This window comes from Sminthopsis crassicaudata, chromosome 6, assembly GCF_048593235.1.
Source record: "Sminthopsis crassicaudata isolate SCR6 chromosome 6, ASM4859323v1, whole genome shotgun sequence".
Taxonomy (NCBI): Eukaryota; Metazoa; Chordata; class Mammalia; order Dasyuromorphia; family Dasyuridae; genus Sminthopsis; species Sminthopsis crassicaudata.
Genome location: NC_133622.1, coordinates 91,222,359 through 91,245,818, shown reverse-complemented (window position 1 = coordinate 91,245,818; position 23,460 = coordinate 91,222,359). Strand labels below are relative to the sequence as shown.

General features: G+C 36.6%; 1 long non-coding RNA gene across 1 annotated transcript; it reads left to right on the top strand.

Moving 5' to 3' along the window:
- Positions 1–11,294: 11,294 nt before the first annotated feature.
- On the top strand, positions 11,295–22,990 carry LOC141545494 (uncharacterized). The gene is made up of 3 exons (XR_012483034.1): positions 11,295–11,792; positions 22,117–22,219; positions 22,892–22,990. It is a non-coding gene; the product is annotated as an uncharacterized LOC141545494 (long non-coding RNA).
- The last annotated feature ends 470 nt before the right edge of the window (positions 22,991–23,460 follow it).

The window sequence follows — 23,460 nt, the reverse complement described above, 5'->3', positions numbered from 1 at the left end:
AAAGATTAAAACTCCATTAAGACTTATGGGATACTCTGTTTTAGAGCATGACAAATATAATAAATTATGAGAAAGCATAGAAGAGATAAGAATAGATGAAGAACAAGATAATAGAACCAAGAAACAAAGCTCTATCCACTTTAATCTATCTCATTCTATCAAACATTATCTAAGAGAAAAAAATTCAATAAGGATATATTAGCATACAGTTTTTCTACACTGCCATTGTAAAACTTGTTTATGTGCACAATATTGTGGTAACTTCATGATTATGTTAACATTGGTGTCCCAGATCCTTCTTAGCACCTGTTGTCCAGAAAGCTTCTGAATAATGTTGTGGCTAGTAGTTTTATGCATTATTATTGCCCTCTATCCAGTCTATAAACCTTCCTATGAGAAAAGCTTTTTTTTTTTTTTTTAATTGAATAGACTTTTCTATACATTAAGGTTTTGTTATTTTAATTCTCTGATATTATATTTTGGAATAATTGAACTGTTCTGATAATAGACTGTTTTGTTAAACAAATATTTGTTAAAAGCCAGAAAAAGCAAAATGACATAGCTGGGAAAGGGCTATTCTTGGAATCAGAAAAACCTAGATTCCGGTTCTATTTCTGACATGTTCTTGCTGTGCAACCATAGGCAATCTATTTAATCTTTTAGTGACCAAAGAACTTAGACTTTCCTGTACAAGTTAGCAATTTGCATTTAGTAGAAGTAGATTCTCTACTGGGAGCTCCTTATATAGATAAAATCACAGCTACTCCATTTGTTTTTTTGTTTTTGTTTTGTTTTGTTTTGTTTTTGCTTTATGATTTACAAAATGCTTTAAGATAAGTGGTACAATTATTATTATTATTATTACTACCATTTTGTAGATGAGAAAAGTAAGTTTTAGAGAGGTCAAATAATTTACCCAGGATAACAAGCATCACTACAGGAATTAAAGGAAGATCTTTTGGATTTAAAAATGAACATTTCCTCCTTATTTACTTGATGACCAACTTTCTTTTTTTAAATTGGCTTTTTTTAATTTCAAAATACATGCAAAGATAATTTTCAGCATTCATCCTGCAAAATCTTGTGTTCCAAATTTTTCTCCCTCCTCTCCCACCCCTCCCCTAGACAGCAAGTAATTCAATATATGTTAAACATGTGTAATTCTTCTATACATATTTCCACAATTATCATGCTGCTTAAGAAAAATCAGATCAAAAAGGGAAGAAAATGAGAAAGGGAAAAAAAGCAAGCAAACAACAACAAATGATCCACATTCAATCCCTCTAGTCCTCTCTCTGGATGCAGATGGTTCTCTCCATTACAAGTCTATTGGAATTGGCCTGAATCACCTCATTGCTGAAGAGCCAAGTCCATCAGAGTTGATCCTGATGACCAACTTTCAAAGAAGTAAAATACAAGATGTGGAAGTTGAAATGTAGGCTCCTTCAAGGCAAGAATTGGCTCACTTTTGGGGGGGAGTATTTACATTTTTACTCTCTATCACTATGCCTGGCACATAGTAGGTGCTTAATAAATTCTTATTGCTTCACTGATGGAAGGAGATCCATTATGATGAAATCATAGCTTTTCTCAAGTATTGGAAATAAAATATTCCCAACTTTAAAACTGTAGCAATTTCTTCGAATCTTTGTTTAAACTGATTATTCAAAAGATCTTTTTTGTAGTACCTTCAACAACACAGGATAATTAGTTACATGTGACAGTTGAGAGAAAGCTCTAGGTGGCAGGGTCCTTGATATTGGCATATTAATTTGGCCTCACATGGAAAGCAAAAAATGTCAGCGTGATTTGATGCTCCTGAAAACCTTGTCAAACAGTTAAAAATACCTTTAGCAATCATAATCTCTTTGGCGAAAACAAACTAAGTTGCAAGATGAATTTTGTTGTTGTTGTTCAGTCATTTTAGTCTTGTCTGATTCTTCCTGACCCTATTTGGGTTTGTTTGTTTGGTTGGTTGGTTTTTAGCAGAGATACTGGAATGGTTTGCTATTTCCTTCTCCAGCTCATTTTTGAGGTAGTTTTTAATGATGAATAAAGATTGTAAAATTATGGCTTCTTATGTATACAGAATGACATTAACATTTTGCCTCAGTTTCCTCATTTGTAAAATAAGTTGAAGAAGAAAATAGCCAATCATTCCATTATCTTTGCCAAGAAAATCTCAAATGGGATCATGAAGAATAGGACACTACTGAAACAATAAAACAACAAAAATTATTTAAAAGAATCAAATAATTCAAAGCATTTCTATTACTTTCACATCAAATCTCAAAATGCTCTTTCTACCCTCTAGGCTAACAATTGAGTATGAATCATAGTTTTGAGGGAAAATTGAAGACAACTATAAAACATCACTTTGCCTGATATCCTAGTGATCTCTTTTTTAATCTGACATAACCCTTTGCCTGGGTTTTCCTTTCTCTCATATGACAGTTATTTGGGTACCTGTCTTCTACTTTTAGACTGTGACCTTCCTGAAGGAAAGGAATATCTTTTAATGTTTATATCTTCAGAGACAAGCACAGAGACATTGTACAATTAATAAATATTTGTAGAACTAAATTGAATTAAATTGAATAATGCCAGACCAACTATCCAAGGAAAACAGGCTAAGCAAATGCTTACTCTTTTTAGGAAACTTTTTGAAAGCATTTATTTCCCATTTCCTAAAACAAAGAAACAACAACAAATTACTAATGGGTCTTTAGGATAACCTAATAGGTTATTATATAAAGTTGTAAAAGTTGTGACTGAAGACCAAACTAAAATGCCCTATACAAGCAGTTATCTCATTTTTATCACTCCAATAAATGGGAAAAATAGTGTTCTATATATGTTTACAATATTTCTCTCCCCCCCCATATTTATACAGATACTGAATTTATTAAAGTAAGAAATCTTTACTGCTTGCCCAGAATAATATATCATTTTCCTTTAGCAAATAGTTTTTGTAGAGTGGCTCTAGTTGATCTCCAAACATTATTTCACCCATGAATAAACACCCATCATTACTCACAGCTAAAGTTTCTTCTGTTCAATCTCCTTACTCATGTCAGTTTCAGCAGGTGTTGATGGATGCTTCATTCTTGTGACAGAAATAGAAATGAAAGTGTATTCATCATTTAAAAAATCCATTATTATGACACCAGTTCTACAGAGAATACTAAGTAAATGTAAGTGAGACTATTAAAAATAAATTAATCATCTTTCTCTAGGTTTTTCCTCTCTAATAGGCTAGCACTACATTCAAGGAGTAAAATTTCTTCAAGTACACTAACCCAGAGTTAATGTAATGGAAAGAGTGCTGAACTTGGTGTGGAGACCTAGTTTTTGAATCTTCCATCCTATATGAGGTACAGGGAAATCAGGAAATCTGAATTAAATACTTAGACATTTTGTTAGTCGTGTGACCTGGGCAAGTCATTTAACTTCTTTCTGCCTCGGTTTCCTCAACTGTAAAATAGGGATTGTAACTACACCCACTTCTCAGTATTGTCATGAGAATCAAGTGAGATATTTGTAAAACACTTGGAACAAAGAGGTGTTTAATAAATGCTTCTTTATATTCTCATCTTCTCCTGAGGTTACTAATTCTGAGAACAAAAGCAAATCACTTAAACTATCTCACTTTCAGTTTCATAAACTGTAAAATTGGAGTAATAATACTTCTACTACTTACCTCACAGTCTTATAATGGTGAAAGAAAACTTTAGAACATTGTATATGAATTGCTATTATGTAATAACTTTGTTTAAATGTGTTTTTCTTTTAAATAAAAAGAAATCTATTTTGTAAATATTTCCAAACTTCACAAAAATGACCAACATTTATTCCTTTTAAGCAATCCCCACATATATCAAGTAGAACACATTTTGTTTGTTTATAGACTTGTGATTTTATAGGTGTGGAGAATCACCTATGCAGAAATACAGGTTTTCAATTTATTTATAATATATTTCAGAAACTTGGGTAGATCACTGAGAGATTAAGTGCCTTGCCTTGGGAAAAACTTAAACCCAAATTTTCCTGACTCCAATACCAGCCCTTGATCCTCTACATAAGGCTGCTTCTCATTTCACAGAATAAGAGGACTTTGTGATTCACCTTCAGGTTTGAAGTCTGGCGGGCAGGGCGGGGCGGGGAATCAAAATCAGCCATGAGGGAGCAACAATGATTCATCCAGGTGCCATCACAAGAACAGATATTTATAATAATCATATTAAGTTTGAGCCCACTCTCCCCAGGGACTGAGATGTTTTAGGAGAAAAAGTGTATCTCTTGATGAGGAAACCCCAAAACTCTTAAAACTTTCTAGGACTCTGCCACAGGGAAAGGACCCCACCCTAAGCACAAACTGTCTCATCCTTATCTAAAAACCCATTGAATTCTATTCAAATCCTAACCCTGGCTGAAACTCAAGCAGGAAGCCAACATGGGACTCCACCCACAAGCCCCTTCAGATTGGCCAAAGCCCCCCTTATTATAAAAAGGGCCAAAATGGAGTCCACTCCTTGCAGAGATCCCAAACATGGCATCCTTACGCAGGCCATGTCAAGGATTCTGTCCTTGTCCTTGTCTGGAACCAACCCTGGCTCTGGTGTTCTTCTCTCTTTACCTAACGCTTTTTAACCTTACTTTCAAACCCCATAATAAACCTCTTTTATCAATCTAGGTTTTCAGGTCTGTAAATTCCTTTAAGGAGGACTCTTGTGTCACTATTAGACCTCATTTAACTCTGTAGCCTTGCGCCAAATCCAAAGAGGTTGCAGGAGAGCTCTATTTAACTCCCTCTATCCTGAACCTGCCACTAGACCTCAATTAAACCTAATTTCATTTAGGTGCCCCTTATCTAGTTCTCATCACTCTGAGATGATGAAGGAAAGTATTTGTCCTCTTCATACTATATCTTTTCATGCAATATTCCTGTAAAAAACAAAAGCAAAAACCATAAGGCAATAAATTAGGACTCTTGTTTTCAAATATTAGATCATGTCCTTCATTCAGACATAACTTCTTCCCTCATTTCCTTAGAATACAGTTTTCTAGGTAGGGACACAGTCCTTCTGGAGCATATGGTCATTCCTCTTAAAAGAAAACATTTTTTGTGTCCTGCCACAAGAAACAATTCTTCAACCTCTTAATGCTATCTGCAAACACACAAAGTTTATTTGCCTGATTGCAGGTGGAACTTAGACATTTTTGTTTGGCTCCATTGCCTCTGTCACTACAAGTTTACATATTATTCAATTCTGCAAATACTTACTACTAAGTCATTACTGTTTGGAGGGTATTGTGTCAAAGATTGGGGGAAACATGAAGTTTTCATAAATCATATTATCTGCCCTCATGTAGAATAAGTGCAGATGAGCAAAAAATATTGGAACCAATTCCCAATAGTCACCAGCAATCTCTCTTTTTATAGTACCCACCACCACCAAATTGCACATTGAGGCAATTTTTAGCATTTAATTTTATAAGATATTGAGTTCCAAAATTTTCTTCTTTCCTCCCTCCCCTCCCCTCTTTCTAAAATGGTAGACAATTTGATGTAGATTATATGTGTGCTATCATATAAAATATATTTCCATATTAATGTAATTATGAAATAAGAACCGGGTCAAAAGGAAAACAATACAAAAAAGAATTAAGGAAAAAAAAATAATGCTTCTATCTGCATTCAATATCCATTAGTTCTTTATCTGAATGTGGATAGTGTTTTCTTTCATGAGTCTTTCATACTTGTCTTGGATCATTGTGTTGCTGAGAGGAACTGAGTCATTCATAGCTGATCATCATACAATGTTGTTGACACTATATACAATGTTGTTCAGCTCATTTCACTTTGCATCATTGTACAAGTCTTTCTAGGTTTTTCTTAAATCTACCTGTTCATCATTTCTTATTGCACAATAGTATTCCATTACATTTACATACTATAGATTGTTCAATTGATGGGCTTTCCCTCAATTTCCAATATTTTGTCACCACAAGAAAGGCTGCTATAAATATTTTTGCACATGTAGGTCCTTTTCCTTTTTTTAAATGATCTCTTTGGGATACACATCTAGTAGTGTTATTGCTGGATCAAAAGCATCATTCCAAATTGCTTTCTAGAATGGTTGCATTGTTTTACAACACCACCAAAATGTATTCATGTCTCAATTTTCTCACATCCTCTTCAACTTTTAGCATTTTCCTTTTTTTTTTACCAGTCTCATAACTATGAAGTGATACCTCAGAGTTCATATCTAGCGCAGAAATTTATTAACTGTCTATCCTTGGGGAAGTCACTTAACTCTATTTGCCTTAATTTCCTCATCTGTCAAATGAGCTAGATAAGAAGGCTGATTATTCCAATATCTTTGTCAAGAAAACCTTAAATGAACTCACAGAGTCAGACATGACTGAACAACAATTTCCAAGAAATACCCACCTAGAAAATGTTTGAAACAGGATTCAAACCCAAGTTATCCTGACAATCAGTTCTAGTGCTCATCTTGCTTTTTAGTTTACTTAATTACATACTATCACTCCAGTGTATTCATTCAACACATTTATTATGTACCTTCTACATTACAAGCACTGTCCTAGGAATTGGAGATACAAAAACCAAAAGTAACAACACTTGGAGGAGGGTGAGAACACAACAAAGAATTTATTAAGTACTTACTATGTGCCAGTAAGTGCCTTATAAATATTATCTCATTTTGGCTTCATAACAACCTACAAGGTAGGATGTTATTAGGATTTCCATTTTATAACCGAAAAAAACTGTGGCAAATAGTGGTGAAGAGGGTCCTATAGCTAGTCAGTGTCTAGGAGCTGACTTTCTAGGTTGGAAGGATGCAATGTGGAGACAGGTAAGTCGATATAAAATACATAAAAAGTCAATTCAATGTAAATTTATAGATCAAGGTAATTAATAAACAATCTACAAAAGCAGTGTATGGCTAAGTGATCCACAAGATGAATCTTAAAGGGAACCATAGATTCCAAGAGGTAGAATTGAAGGAGGAGAACATTGAAGTTATGGTGGCAGCTTGATAAAAGCATAGAGGGGAGATGGCCAATTAGGGTAGAAAATAGAGCATATGACTAGAAGAAACCTGAGATCAGCCTGGAAAGATAAATTATAACTAGATTATAAAGGACTTCACATTTCAGAGAGAGTTACGATTCATCTTGGAGGCAACAGGAAACCACTGAGCTCTTGAGCAGGGAAATAATACATAAGGTTTAGGAAGAACATTAATCAAAAACTGAGCTAAAAACTAAACTCATATTGTAATTATAATAACAGCAACAATAATAATCACAGTAATAATACGAACTAGTCTAATTTAAGATTTGGAAAGTGCTTTACAAAAATAATCAAAGTCAATAAATATTTATTAAGCTCCTACTATCTGCCAAACACTGCCAGGGTGAGTGAGCACTTATTGAAGAACAAAGGGTTTGCCTCAATTTTCCTCATCTGTAAAATACAAAGGTAGGCTTAGAAAGATCTAAATTCCTACTGAATCATACTCAGTGGCTTTGATCACATCAAAATTATGTGTAATCTGAAATGTGTAAGTTAGGACCCAGTTATGATATGGAAAATGTTCTTGAAATTCTAAGGAATATCCTCATTCCTTATGGTAGATAATAGTAGTAGAACTTCGAACTATTTTAAAAGGATTCTATAAGAACTGCTGCCTTATATATAAAACACATTTCAAAGAAAAAAGACTTTATTTATCTTTTAGGGAAGATCTGAAGGTGAATAAAATACAGCTTAATTTGGGAATGATATTCCTGTTCTTTTTCAGAGAAGAAGTTTGTTGAGGCAGAATATTTATTTTTCTTAATCCTAAAACATCACCTTGATGAGGATTCTAAGAAGGAATTTTAGGAACTCATGAGCATATGTGCATACACTGTGTGTTCCTATGTGAGTTTGGCTACTTGACAGAATGGGTATTACTTTAAGAGTCTAGTGTGAACAACAAAAGACAAATGATATTATAATGCCTAAGCTTATCTGAATTAATGTGGAATACACTGACCTAAGGCTTTGTGGGGCCCTATGCAATGCCAGATGTTTGGGGCCTCTACTAGACTAATCCACACACTTTGGGGGTGGGGAGAAATCTAGAAAAGAAAATGGGAAAGTGTCATAGTGAAGGGTAAACTTGGGGGTCTTCTAGACTTCTTTCATGGGAAAGCAGCTGCTCTTTTCTTCAAATTCTGAAAATAGACTCCTGGAAAAGAAAGGCACATAGATACTGATGGTCTGAACATTAATGGCTATATTAAGGAGATGCTTGCAACAAAATAGGGTAGTTTATGGAAATAAGGAAGTTTTCTTCCAAATTCTGCCTTATGTTGAACCCTAGGTTTTGTGACTCTTGCCACCTGGTGGATTACTGCAAATACTGCAGGGTCTTTAGAAAGATGGTCATGCTTCCAGAAAGGGCTTCCTGACTTTTAACTTATTTACTCTCAGGTGCTCTTTTAGAGAGGACTTAGAGGAAATTAAATAAAATCTTTGGGTCCTCTTTAGGTGGATTATATAGGTTGATAGGACTATCAGCAATAGGTTTACTCATAGTAAGCTAATGCCAAGTGAGAAGAATTGGGATTTTCTGATATTGTAAAGAATTTAGCTAAAATAATGACAGTACTGGGTAACTTGCCATCAAAATGCTAGAGTTGTAAGTGACTTAGATCAGTTAGCTTTAATTTGGGGTTGTGGGTTAAATTAGCTTAAAAGATTTGCAGTAATAAAAGGTTAATGTAACTTGGCATCTTAAAAAAAAAATAAATAAAGCTCCTTCAAAAACAAAACAACCCAACAGCTACAGAATTTTTAAAATGGCCAAGAAAGAATATCTACCTGCCTGAGAGAAACTGAAAGAGGGGTGTCTATATCTGAGAACTCTTCCTTTCAGTGATTTGATTCCAAGGGGTTTGTGGCATTGCCTTATTATATGCTGAAAATATTGATATACAAATATAATAAAATGACTAAAGACATATTAATTTCTTAATTAAAATGAAAACTCCTATGTGTGACGCAGGTGGTTAGGGCTAGGCTACCTCCTAAACTCTAGTTTATCTCTACTTAATTCACTGTGAAGTGAAGAGTTGGAAATTACTAAATAATTTCAATGGGATAGGGAGTCAATCTATATAATTCAGCATCTTCCCCCATATATTAAATTTTAGCCTGTATCATGTAATTTTGATTGTCTGAAGAGCCTAAATTAACCAGATAATTGTTATCTTTCCTTTTTTTTTTTTTTTTAGCTTTGTTCTGTTTTTACTTATTAGTCCCCCACATCTGCTGCCCCAAATTATGAAGCCCTTTCTATCCTCCTTGTTAAATGACATATACTTTTTTTCTTTGCTCTTTTTCTAGAAACTTTTTTAGTTCAGTGAGTTTGAAGAAGAGAGCCTCATTTGAACTTCTTTCTATTTCTATAAAGATTAGGGAGTTATTATTTGAAGGAAAATAAAGTAGAAATGGGATCATACCCTTTAAATGTAGCTTTCTTCTAGTGTCTTGTTTGACTTTTAGTTGTCAAATAGATTTGAAAAATAGAACATGATTTTATTTCAGCATTTTAAAAATTAGAGATAGAAAAAAATCTATTGGGTCATTAGATCTATTTCTCTTTCAGAGCAGGATGGTTTTCTGGCCTAGAGTCAGTAAATAAAAGTATATGTATCAGAACATTGGGAAAACAGAATTGTCACTATAACATTTTCATTTCTCAAATCAAATTATTATTAACAAAATTTTAAAAATAAGTTCATAATGTATAGTATTGACCTAGAACTATTTTGGTTGTTGTCATCATCATTATTATGACCAATTTCCTTATTGTACATGTTTATCACTCAAGACTAAATGATACTTTTCCCTTTTTTTACTATCTTCTGGAACTCAAAACTTTGTATAAATATGATATAGTTATGTAAAATGAAACAGAAAATAAAAGGCTTAATAAAATGTATTTTTAAAATTCTGTGCCTTCTGGAGGAACAAATATTTGAAACAATTATTTGTATATAAGTCTTCAAAATGCCATCCAATAGAAAAAGATTTAAAATTAATTTAAATAGTGAGTGTTTTAATTTTAGAGACTATGTTAGCAAAAAATACAGTATAGCTTTTCTCTTAAGATTCCTGCAAGTTATAAAGATGTTTAGTTTGCTAACATTTGCGTATATGTATTCTATCCTTTAATATATGGCAAGCATTTTATTGTACATAAATAAATATTCATGTATATACATACATATATATACTCACTGGGAAAATGACACAACAAAAGCTAGAATAATGGTTATGTAATTTGTGAGAGGATATGAAATACTTTGTATTTGTCAAGCCTATATGTGAGCCAAGGTCTATTCAGTATTTATCTTTGCTTGCTTACCAGAACAGCGATATATCTTATTTTCATAAAGGTCCCCTGGGGCAATAGTCTTGCTATGTTACTTAAGCTTTCATGCAGGCTATATAATACAGAACACTCCATCTCGAATAAATAGCCAACACTGGATAGTTACAATTTTCATTCCTATTAGTTTGACAAGGTTTCTTCAGGTAAGAAATCAAAAAGTTCTTTTATTATTACTTATTAGATTAGATTTCACTTTGATGGAATAAGAAGATTATCCCAGCTTTGTTGGTAGGAGTAGAATGAGAATGCTTCTTTTTCAGACATCTAGCATCTTTAAGACCTAACTATTCCATTTAGAATAAAATGTATTTTCAAGTTATGTTGATATTTAAATAACATAAAATCTATCTAAAATATATGATCAACTCTTGGCCCACTATTCATTTTCTTATTGATCTAAAATCCTCTATTCTGTTTTACTCACATTATAGTCATGAAACAGAATTATAATAATGTGTGTCTATTTGTGGGGTGGAGAAAGAGGTGGGCTGGCAGAGAAGGCAGTTGGGGAGAGAAAACCTTCCCACAAATAATTGCATGTAATGCTAGAAGAGATTTTTATTTTGTCTATGAAAATGAAAGGAAAAAATCCATAATATCCTGTATTTCCTCAAAATCTAAATTTACTTTCCAAACTTCAAATTTATATGAATATATGAATAGACTTTAAAACAGATGTCAGATTTAAAATTCTGCAAACGAATAAAAGTAAAAGCTGTCACAAAGATGTACTTATATAAAACATGAAACCTTTCTTCTGCCACAAAGTAATGTAGCCATAATTGGGGTGTGTGTTCTACAGAATGAAAAATTTATAAATAGTAGTTATGGATGTATAGATAAAATAAAATGTGTTTAGTGAAGAATGATAAACAGCATTTCCTATTTTGGCATTAAAGATTTTTCATAAATATCTTTATCTTTATATTGCTTTTCAGATTCTGTGAATTGGAAAGAAAAGAGCCCAGCATAATTTGCTATCATTTATTGGTTTTAAAAGGGGGTAACTGAAATTACAATAATCCCCAAATGTAACTGGGATAGAATTTTTTTCTTGTTAAGTATTATTTATTTTCTGTCTAAGAGCTAAGAGATTTTGTTTGTTGTTATGTGGCCTGCTAATCATCAGGATAACCATGTTCTTTCTTTCTTCAAAGTAAAGATTTTTATGGTCAAAGGTAAAAAAAAAAAAAAAAGAAAAAAAAGAAAGAAAAAAGAAGAATCAGATGGGGGACAGATACAAATGACTAAGCAAGCCTGTGTTTTTCATGTTGGAAAATGAACTTACCATTACAACTGCTCCAAGGAAAATGAAGAGTGAGTTTCATGTGTGGTCATCTCAAATGATAGGTTTTGCCTTTTTAAAAGAATGCAGCATTTCAGCTTTCTTATTTAACTGGCTTCTGACACATGACTAACATCTACCTAATCTCTTTAGGCATTTAAAAAAAAACAAAACTGTAGCTTTGGAGACTTCTAAATAGAATCAAAACAATCAATTGTAACGCATCAGAACAAATTGTATGAGCTGGAAAGTTCTCCTAATACTTTAGAAAGTACTTTTCTTAGCGAGAAATTGGACCCTTCCTAAAAGCTGGAATCTCTTCTGTAGCTTCCACAAAAACTGCAATTAAGCAAACAACCGCCTCCTTTATGAATTAAGCATTGAATTAAGGACTCAACCTCCTCTCACCTTCCTCTTCACTTTTTTTCCCCCTTGGGAAATTTCTCTCTCTTGAAACAAGAAGAAATTTTGAGAACACTGGAAATCATACTAAATTTATTCAGGATCTATATCCCTGTTCCTCTCTCCCGGGGAGCCCTGATTAGCCTACCGCTGGAAATCACTCTATTATCTCACTCCTCTTTCACAAGGATTTCCCATTTACCAGCAAAAGAAAGGCACATAGTCTTTTGCCTCCGGCTGGTTCAAGGGCGTGTGTGTGTGTGTGTGTGTGTGTGTGTGTGTGTGCGTGCGTGCGTGCGTGCGTGCGTGTGTGTGTGTGTGTGTGTGCGTGTTCTTGAGATCATTTTTCTATAGAATTCTGAACGAATCAGTGTGGTGGGTGCGGTATTTAAAATGACAAATGATGGAAAGTGCGGGGAAGCACAGGGAATGATTCAGAATTATTCCTAATGTCTTTTGAACTGAATGGATTTCATGTCCAAATGTACCGTCTCCGGGGTGTGAACGTGTTCTGACCAGAGAAAATGCTTCCAAGGAAATTTTTCTTCGAAGGTTGCTCGGAGTGGTCGGGTGGAGTGGGGGAGGTGGCCAGTCAAATGCCTCGTTTTGCCAATAAGGAGACCGAGGCTAAGTGGACTCCCGGACTCAGTTTTTCATTTTCTTTTACCGTCTGTTTTCTTAGTCTTCTTTTTCTTGGCAGATGAGCCGAATGAACAAGACAGATTAGAAGAGGGTTATAGATTTTGGTGAAATTGCAGGTAGTACCCTAGAGTAATAGCTTGAGGATGGAACTGGACCAGAAGACAGTCTCATCCTATCTGGGCCGCATTGCATTATGTGACATCGGCACTAGCACTAACCTATCTGAGCCTCAAATACCTCATCAGTAAATGAAGGGGGGTAGACTAAAGGATCTTTTGAGATAACTATTGTATGTGCCATATAGTCTTCACTGTCCAATCGGACTTGGAGAAGTCCCAAGTTTCTGGGGATTTAGACTCATTCTTTAAGAATCAGTCTCAGACCATAACCTCGGTGGGAATGGTGTGAACAGCCCGTGGCAATGGTAATGGAGAGAGGTGAGAGATTCTTAAAAAGCCAGATGAAAAGCTTTTCATTTTTTATAAGGGAGGGATGTAGGAAGCAGAGATAAATTTTCATTTAGAGCTTGTCTTCAAAGGTTTAAAATTGCACTGAGACTTTTGGGACACTGTAGATGGCAATAAAGGTGATATTTTTAAAGGATAACAAATTTTTAAAACGCAATAAAATTAAAAAAAAAAATTCATGTTTTATAAGGCGAGGCCCACTCTGAGGGTGCTATTCTGGGGCTTGGTATTCAAGCCAAACTCTGACCTGAACTGACATTGTGGTTGAATGAATGAATGAATGAATGGGGTGGAGGGTGGGAATAGCATTTAAGCCTTAACTACATGCAAAGTCTGGTGCTAAGCGCTATAGAAACAAACAGAAAAATAGGCAGTCAGGTCTCTCTAGGAGCTCATTCTAATGGGGGAGGCAAAACTTATATAAACACTGGTGTTTTGAAGGAAAAGCCTGTCAGAAGGGTTAAAGCTTTCCCTTCTTACACAGGCGGTATCACTGTGTCTGTTTATGGATCTTTGTGTGTGTGTGTCCCTCTGTGTCTCTTTTTCTCTCCTTCCCCTCTCCCCCCCCACTCTCTCCATTTTGAAACCCTTCTCTCCACTCTCTCTTTCTCTATGCTTCCAGGCGGGTTAGGAATAGAGGGAGGCTGGAAGGAGGTGGATTCCTTCCCAGCTTCTCTCAGGGGCTAGTAGGTAGGAAGAGTAACGATGCCTGGATAAAACAAGTCTCCCTACTCATACCTTCTCTTCAGTTCCCTGCCTCTCTGTGGCTCCAATCCTGCAGCCTATTAAGCCTCCAATAAATAACAGAAATTACAATTTAATTTGACTTACAGCCTCATGCTGGGGGGTCTGGAGAGGCGATGTGGAGAGATGCAGGGGTATGAAACTTTTCTAAGGTATTCTGGGGGGATGCAGTACTGTGCTGGTGCTGTGGGTTTGGTGGGGACAAAAATGGAATATTGGGAATGATGTCTGGGGAGAACTAGTGAAGGAGAAGAGAAGAGGTAATTCCATCTTTTTCTTTTTTCTTTTTTATTTTTGCCCAACCCAGGACCATAAATCACAGGCAGGTTTTCTTTTTTGGTCCCAATGTCTGATTTTCATCCTTCTGGGGAGCTCCCAATGTGGAAACTCCTTCTTCCCTTGTTGTTTTGTGTTACAGGAGGACGTTGGAACTGAGGTTGGAATTCTGCCCCAGATGCTTGCTAGTAATATTACTGTTGGCAAGTCACTTACTTGAGTATCCTACGAGTCATCTTCCAGTCTCTGAGCTTTTTTCATGAATCACTGTCAGTTCAGATAATCCTTGCTCATCCCTTTGAGAGTGGTAAAATTCTACATGGGACAGAAGGAGTTAACAATGCAGTCAGCTGGAACCAAGTGCCTGGATCTGAACTGTTTATTAAAGTGTCTCTCTGAAATACTTTGGTTCAGCACAGGAGTCTCCAATAGGCCCTAGAGGAGGGCTGGAATCAGCAAAGGCAACTCAACTCACTCTGAGAAACTACCAGCTCCATGTGCATTTGATGCTAGTGGGTTAATTATGTTTATAGAATCGTAAAACATTAGAGTCAGGAGAGACCTAGTTATGACCTGGCCTGCTATAATGCTGAGTTTGGAGTCAGGAAGGTCTGGGTTCAAATTTGTCTCCCACAGTTTACTAGCATCATGACCATGGGCAAGTCACCTCATCAGTTTCCTCTTATGTAAAATGAAGCTATTACCTCTAGCACTGACCACCCAGGTTTGCTTACCAAATGAGATCTCAGTGAAGTATTTCAAAGAAGCAATTGATGTTAAAATGCCCATTGTTATTAGCTAAAAGAATAAAACAGAAATCAGAGGATGGAGAAAGCACTTATCCAGAGTTGGGTTAATGGCAGATCTAGAATCTGGATCTTCAGCACTCCACTGCTCCACTCAGTGCTCTTGGTAAAACACCCAGCTCTCAGTCCCTACTTGTTAGGCTTGACAATCTATGGCCTTCAAGGAAAGGAGTATTTTCTTCCTCCGGGTTGCTATCTCACACAGTATTTAATATAAAAATCTTTGAATGTTTTTACTCTCTTTCCCTTCACCCATTCTACCCCCACCTCTTTGAGAAAAGTTAGCAGTGATTGTCTGTTAAGCTGGTTGCTCACATTCTTAGCGTTTTGTTTGAAGTCTTCCCTACCTCGAGAATTTAGATAAGAGGAATCTCAGGCAATCAAATCCAGATATCAGGGTGCCAGACATCAGATAACCTTCCAGCTGCCTCAGTCTCAACCCTGTGCTGGCCGCTTGGCCTGCTTTCCCCAAAGAGGAAAGGAAATCTCCTGCAGAGCCTGAGTACAGAAAGGATAACAAGGTTGGAGATGGGGGTGGGGTGGCGAATTTTAGCTTTAAAATGATTAGTCTATCAACTCTCACCTTCTCATGCTCTGCCCCCCCCCCCCTTTCCATACCCCACTCTGGTGAAAAGACTGGTTTGTATCCAGCATACACTCCCACTAGTCACGAAAGACACAATTTTATCCTGATTATTTCATGTTATTCATATTTTAAGATGCTGACCTGCCTTCTTAAAAAAAAATCCACTGGTAGACATATAAACTACAGTTTTATCACTCCAGATTTTCTCTTAGTTGTTTCTTCGTTATTATTAGCAAGTTTAGAAAGTTGATAAATTTGTTAAAAATCATTTGTTTCTGGGAGGGGGAATGAAGATGATATATGCACATTATCGACAAAGTTCTCTCTGTGTCCTTTAATGTTCTTTTTGCTTATGAGGCCAGAGGAAAATGAGAAAAGAGAAAGGGAGAGGGGAAGCAAGGAAGAAGGAAGAAAAAAGGAGGAGAGAGAGAGAAACAGAGAGCAAGACCTAGCAACTCAACTGTCAACTGTTTTTCCAAACATCAGATTAATGTTCCCCAGGACTTGCTCGTAATGTGACCTTATTGTTTTCAAATGTATTTTCCATCATCTAATAGTTTGTTTGTTATGTCTCTTCATATAAATAAAGAAAACAAACTGCACAAGGGGAAGAAAGAAAGGGGACTCACATCTCTTTATTCCAATATTTCCTTCCTAAATTCCAGGAAAACCCAAATCAAGTTTTTTTTTTTTTTTTTTTTTTTTTTTTTTTAAATCACATTTTCAGCATGCAAATGAACTACATATTTACGTATATATGTATTTAATGTCTTTCCCCCACAAAATAGATATGTGTGTATACACACACAAAACATACACACACAAATATATGGGGGGGGGTCAAAAAAGCATTAATAGCAAACTTTTTCTGAATAATTCAAATAAAAGGATTTGAAAAAAGTGTTGCTAACTATTATTTAATAGAGAGTTAAATATGTATGTGTATAAATATGCAGGAATATATTTAAAACGAATTTCCTAGGAAAAAATCCTTGTATCAGTTGATTTCCCCAAGACAGAAGCCTGAATTCTACCAGTACCCCATATCAAAACTAATTAGAAACTACATATATTGTGGTAATTATAGAAAATTCATCATAGCCTGAAGCATTATAACTAATTTTAGAATTAAAAAACAAAACAAAACAAAAAAAAAAACAAAAACACAAACTCAAGATCTCTGACGAGAACACGGTCCTTAGGAACCCAAAAATTTAAGCATTAAACCATCCCTATAAGTTAATTTGCAAACAAAAAGACACCGTCCCAACTTAAACTAATGCGTTTAGAAACTAATCAAATCAAACTAATGAGTTTAGAAAAGTACGCTAACTGATGGATTTGGATAATATATAACTAATGAATATCATTCCAAACTTCTAGTGGAATTCTTCCCTACTCCTTCCCCTCTTCCCCCTCTAGTTTGTGAAAAATCAAGTCTAGAGTTGTTACGATTGATCATCTTCCAGGGAACCGTATGCCGGACCGTTACTAATTGGACATCACTTTCCTGAAGGAAACTTTACAGAAATAAGTTTTGCCTCTGACAAAAAACAGATCTTTTGGCTCAAAATAAAAATTTAGAAATATTTCTCCTTTTTTCTTCCTCCTTTTTTTTTCCCTATCCTTGTGAACAAACCGCACTCCAAGCTTTTTTCTTGTCTCTTCAGAAGAAAACCAACTTAACAACTATTATGATGATTAATAATAGCTATCGTTATTGTTATTAATAAAGTTTAATCCTTTGGGGGCGATACTCCATCTGAAAACTGGGCCATTTCTTTTAAGAGGGGATCCCAGGTGTAGTCAGAACTTAATTTTTAGCTACTAGGGGAGGCTTAGGGCTTTAAACTTTTTTTTTTTTTTTTTGCCTAATAAAAATATTATTGGGCTGCTTTCATGGTTAGTTACTTAGTATTTCAGCCGACAAACCAAAGCCTAAATCATTCCTCTCAATTTACTAGCACCGCATTTACTCAACTGCATTTATGGCTGTGATCTCAGCCTCTCTAATGATGGTACTGAGCCTTCCCGCCTCTCCCTCTCCCCGCTGCTCTACCTAACCTCCCCTCATTTCAGCCACCCCACTTCCCTCGTTTATATTCGTCTTTCTCCCCTTTCTTATTTATCTCTCTTCTTCGCTTTCCTTCTGGGCTCTACGTCTCACTCCCCAAATCTTTGCTCCCCTCATTCTCATTCCCGGCGTTCTAAACGGCCCGCGAAATCCAGTCACCAAATACAACTTTTCCATTCTTGTCAAACTGCTGCGTGTATTTGTGTACGTTCCCGCCCGCGCGGAACCAGTATTGTTTCTCCCTCTTCGTTTTGTTGCCTGCTCGTTTACAAATGAAAACTTTACCACATGGGGGCTAGGAGGCATTTTTCACGTCCAGGGCTTCTCAGTCTCTTTGCTTTAATGCCCTTCCGTGATTTTATGATTGGTTGCTCTGGTTGGAATGTTTATAGATAATAAACAGCTAATCCATTTCTTGGCTAATGAATTGCCTTGCTCGGGCACCAATTTAACACCCTTTACTGGCCCCGGGAAACGGCACAGCTCACAACCAGGAGGGCCCATACCACCCAAGATCTCAGCTGCTTAAAATCAGAACAGATAAGGGTTTCTGTTCACTTTTCTTCTCCTCCTCCAAGGCTTGAGACGCTCTGTTAAAACGGTGCAGCTTGTTAGAGTGAAAAATAAAGGGTTCTGGACTGCGTTACTTTATCTCTTTTAGGGGACCTTCAAGGAGGGACACCCCCACACACCCTCCCCTCCACTTCTGTTAAGTAGGAGGAAGGCAGGTGAAAGTCCTAAACCGGCGCCTGAAGCGCTTCAAACTTTCCAGGAGGCTTCTCAGCCTCCTTGGGTTTCTGTAACGCCTGCCTGGGGAGCTGCAGGACCCCTGGGATTCCTCCCACTTGCGTCCGCCAAGCTAGGAATGAAAAGGCGAAGGTGGGGGATAGGGATAGGGAGGAATGTGGCCCATCCCGGTTGCCTAGCCCTCCTTTGATAGTTACATTAGCTGGGCTTGTGGGTGGAAAGGGAGGATTAGAGAAGTGGGAGGTACACAGTCGGTTTGACACCCTGGAAACTGTTCTGAAATAAAACAAAACTCCAAGTCTAGTCGAGCCCTAAGATTTCAGGCAGACTTTAGCAGAAACTTGGAAGATGTACAATATAGACCAATAGCATTCCAGGAGCACAAGGTTCCCCAAAGTCTGGTAGTGATTCTTTCACAAAATTATCCCAATCTGTGACTCAGCCAGTAGCTGTTTGCTCAGGATAACGTCATTGGTGGGGGAGTGAGAGGTGGGGGGCGAGGGGGGAGTAGGGTGTAAGGGATGTCTTATGGGGAGGGAGAGAAGAAACCTAGATGCTTTTTATCATTATTATTATCATTAGAGAGTCGGGGTAGTCCCAGTCCTAAACCTTAGGTTAAAAGAAAATAATAAAATAAAAAGCTGGCGGGGAACGGATCTTTAACGATCACATGAAGGAAACTTTTTATTTATTTACTTATTTTTAATAAATATGGTGAGGGGAGGTGGGAATTTAAAACTAAAAGTAAATGAGATCAAATTTCTGGGGGGAAAAATATCCTCTATTATGAAGTCCCAGCATGTCATACTTCTTTTGTGAAAATCCAATTCTAAATGGTGGAGTGGGATGGAGAATCAATGGAATGGCACAGTTTCTGAAGTCTTTCTTTCAAATGGTCTTAAGGAAAAGTTGTAGGACAATTCTGGTCACTGATCAATATGGTTGGGTTTTGTTTTACTACAAAGTGAAAATTTTTCTGTAGTCTTCTACTTCCAGGTCTATATTTTCTAGGGCTTTCTGCTCTTCCACTTCCATTTACAGAATTTTGCTTCATGTTGTCATTAAATAATAAGAAATTATTTAGTTTAGTCAAAAGTCTGTAAGTATTGTTTTGAGCACCTCCCAGGCAGATATCAGAGATTTTGTAACTAAAGGTCATCTAATCCAACTCACTCTTTTATATCGGAGTCAGGTGAGACCCAGAGAAGGGGAAGGAGTGCCAAGTCCAAGGTTACACAGTTGTAAGGGACAAAGTTTTGATTGAAGCCTGGGTCTTTTGACTCCAGATCCGATTTCCACTCCATCACCTTCTCTTCTTTTTCCAATAGCTCAACCAATTATGTATTTTTTGGAATGCTTATTTAAGGTTAGACACTTCAGGAGACTTGGAAATAGAAGATCCTGCACCAGATCAAAAGTTTGGCAAAGTAAAGTCTGCTTAAAGTGGTTTAAAAGCAAGTTTTCTCCCTTTCCTTCTACCTTCAATCTCCAGCCTGTTCAATTTATTCCCAAAACTGGTGATTTCAGCCACTCCTCCATTTATGTGCAAAGTTCTTCTACACCTTAGCCTGCCGTCTACATAGTTTGTTACAGGAAAAACAAAATAAAACAAAGCATATGGTAAGTAAAGTCCTTGATTATCTGCTTAGAGTTTAGTTGGGCTACTCCTCAAATAGCAACACTTGTATAAATAGTATAATAAGCATTTCCTACTTAGGAGAACCAGAGAATAATCTTCAAGAATCCAAGATCTTGCCACCATAAGGAAGCAACAGTAGAATTTAGTAAATCCTTGGTAGTAAAACCAAATGAACATCTGATTGGGACTCAATGGGCAAAATCTGCTTGGAAATTTTGTGTCTCTGGGTGACTAAAGGATGGATAGCAGGCAGACTACTGGACTGTTTTTGAGAGGAGCTTCTCATGAGTCTGAAAAAAGACTGCAATTTTAGGCTGATGGTAGAGCTGATAGATGATAGGAGAGCTGGTAGAATATCTGAAAGGTCATATATTTGAACCCTTCATTTTACATCTGAGAAACATTTCCAAATTCACAAAGGCAGCTTGTAACAGAGCTATGCTGCTTTCCAAAAAATTCCCCCTCTTAATTAGAGCTTTAAAAAAAATTCTTATATTTTCTTTTATATGACTAATATGTTCCCTTCTCTTCCACTTCCCCAAAAGCCATTATAATAAGTAATACATTTAAAGGCAAGCAAAACAAAACAAAACAGGAAAACTGATCAATAAATCTAGAAAATATGAAAATATGTTCAATATGCTAAGTGAGAAGGAATGGGGTGGTATCTTATATTTCTTCTTTGGAACCATACTTTTTTTTTTTTTTTTTTTGGTAATTTTGAAGCACAAAAGACTTAATTGTTTTGTGTTTACATTGTTGTAGTCACTCATGTTTTCTGTGCTTTGCTGACTTGACTCAGCATCAATTTATGTAAACCTTTCTTTGCATCTCCATGTTCATTACATTTTTCATTTCCTACAGCACAATAACTATTACACTTAAGCAGCATGATTTGTTTATCCGTTCCCCCAAACAACAAGCATCCACTTAGTTTCTAATTCTTGGCCATCACTACAAAAAAAAAAAAAAAAAAAAAAAAAAAGTGCTGATATAAATATTTTGGTAAGTATGGGGACTTTCTAATTAATGCCCTCTTAGGTATAGAATACTGAACTCTCTGGATCAAAGAATGTGGACATTTTATTCTTTTATTCCCCTTTTTTGCATAATTCCAAATTCCAGATGGGGTGCCCAACCTTTTATATGTAATGGATGCCTTCTTAAAATGTTTTGAAATGCATAAAACGCAATCCACACAATATAAAAAAAATAATATTGAAATAGTTTTAAAATATCGAAAAGAATAGTGCACCAAGTTAGGACACCCCTGCTTTAGACCTGCTCTTATTTCTCCAAAAGGAAAATCAGGTAGAGAGAAATCACAGCATTCTGCACTGTTAAGCTCAAATCCACCGAAACAATTCAGGACGACTCTGTCTTCTACCTTATCTTACCCCGCCTAAGTCACGCAGAGACATTCTCATTACTCCAGAAACATTGTGCCCGTCGTGAGTGAACTGAAATTGTCTTTACAATGAGCATGAGTCGGGTACCGCCGCCTTCAAGAAGAGCCTCTCTTACATTAGGGTTCAAGATTTGAGCTCCACAGGAAGGAAGCTGAGCAGCACCTCAAGCAAACACTGCTGTTTATGCCTTTAATCCTTCCCCTCCCCCCCCCTTTTTTAACTTTTGCAGAAGCACTTTCCAAGAGATCTGGGAGTCTAATATACCCTAGTCTTAAAGGCCTCACTCTTCTATTCTCAAATGGGAAATCAGTTTCCATGAGCACTACTAGGACCCTCTAGCTCCTGTCCCTTCTCCACCCAATCTAAATTCAGGGAGGGAAAAAGAAAGGAGGGGGGAGTACCTAGAGCAGTGGTCAGGGACACTGGACCAGACATTGAGCTCAGAGTAAGAAGGACCTATATATTAAATACCTTCCCTTCCTCATCTGTATTAGTTAAACGTATATCTATATATTTTATATCGATTGCATAAAAATCTCGAACTGTTTGGTTTGTGTTTTGCAGAGTCTCAAATGGCCCTGTGATTCGAAACTAAGGTCAGAAATGAAAATGAATAACAACCTTCACACTCCTCCTCTCCCTCCTTCCCTTGGCCTTTCAGTACTCGGTATGTATGCTGATGATAGGAACAGAGAAGTAAATACGTCTTAAGTACATAATTGAAAGGAAGAAGAAAGTGATTTGAGTAAATGCGCCCCAGAAACAGAGAAACAGGACACCGAGAGAATCTTGGGTAACTAGTGGGTAACATGCCTATTCGCCGCTCCAATAGAGCCAGCAAGTTTTCACCCCCAAATCTTCGGCCTTTCCGCCCCCCCCCCACCCCCTTACTACCATTTTTATATTTCCTGGGAGAATTTAATGGAGAAGCTCTACCGGCGGCCTAGATCTGTCAAAAGCTATCCAGTAAGTGAGCGGATAGCTGAGGAACACCCAATTGCCCACTCTTGGAGATTTTACCAATCAAGCATACGGGTGGAACTTTGCAGCGCAGTTTACATGAGGCACACAGGCATGCAAGAACCTAGGGCCGGGGGTCAGCAAGTGAAAGAGGGAGACTTTGAAGAGGGAACCCACACTTGCTCTGTCTCCTGGAGTATCGGCTTGGGAGAAGTACAGAATTAAAGCTGGCCTTTGCTAACCCGAGAAGCGTGGTCAGGTGGAAAAAGTACCCCTTTAGTTTTGGGTGTTAGGATACTCTGGTTTGATTTCTTAGCTCTAACACTTAGAAACTCTTGCGCAGGTCCATCATTCCGGGCTTTTGTTTTCCTGTTTGTAGATTTAAAAGAATGCTGGATCTAGGATCTTTCTCCTGTTCGAATGTTTTCAGATTCTTCTGACGTTCCCCCTTCATACTGCCCGCTGAATCTTGCACCCCTTTTTGGAAGGGGAAACTGAAGGCAAGGCAGTTTCTAGACTCGCTGTCCAGAGACTGCATAAAGAGAAAGAACAAGGGAAGATTTTGATTTCTCTTCTGTCTAAAGCAGCAAGCGAAGACTCCAGAGGACATTACTCTTACATAAACTGAAGTTGAGGGAGATGAAGCTTGCTGAAAACCCTTTTCTGTTTTAAAATTTAAAACGAAAGAAGATAAAGATCTTCACAGACCTGCTGGTCACTTAACAAAATTAGTTTCTCACTTATTCCCTAATTCTCACTTTTATCAAAAACTGACATTTACTCTATTCTCATTTTATACTATATATATATGTATACATGTATATGTATATGTATATGTATATGTATATGTATATGTATATGTATATGTATTGTAGTATAGTCTTTTTGGTTTCCATTTCTGTGAAAAGTCAGAAAGTGCTTCAATTTTTCTCATCTTTGAGATGAAAG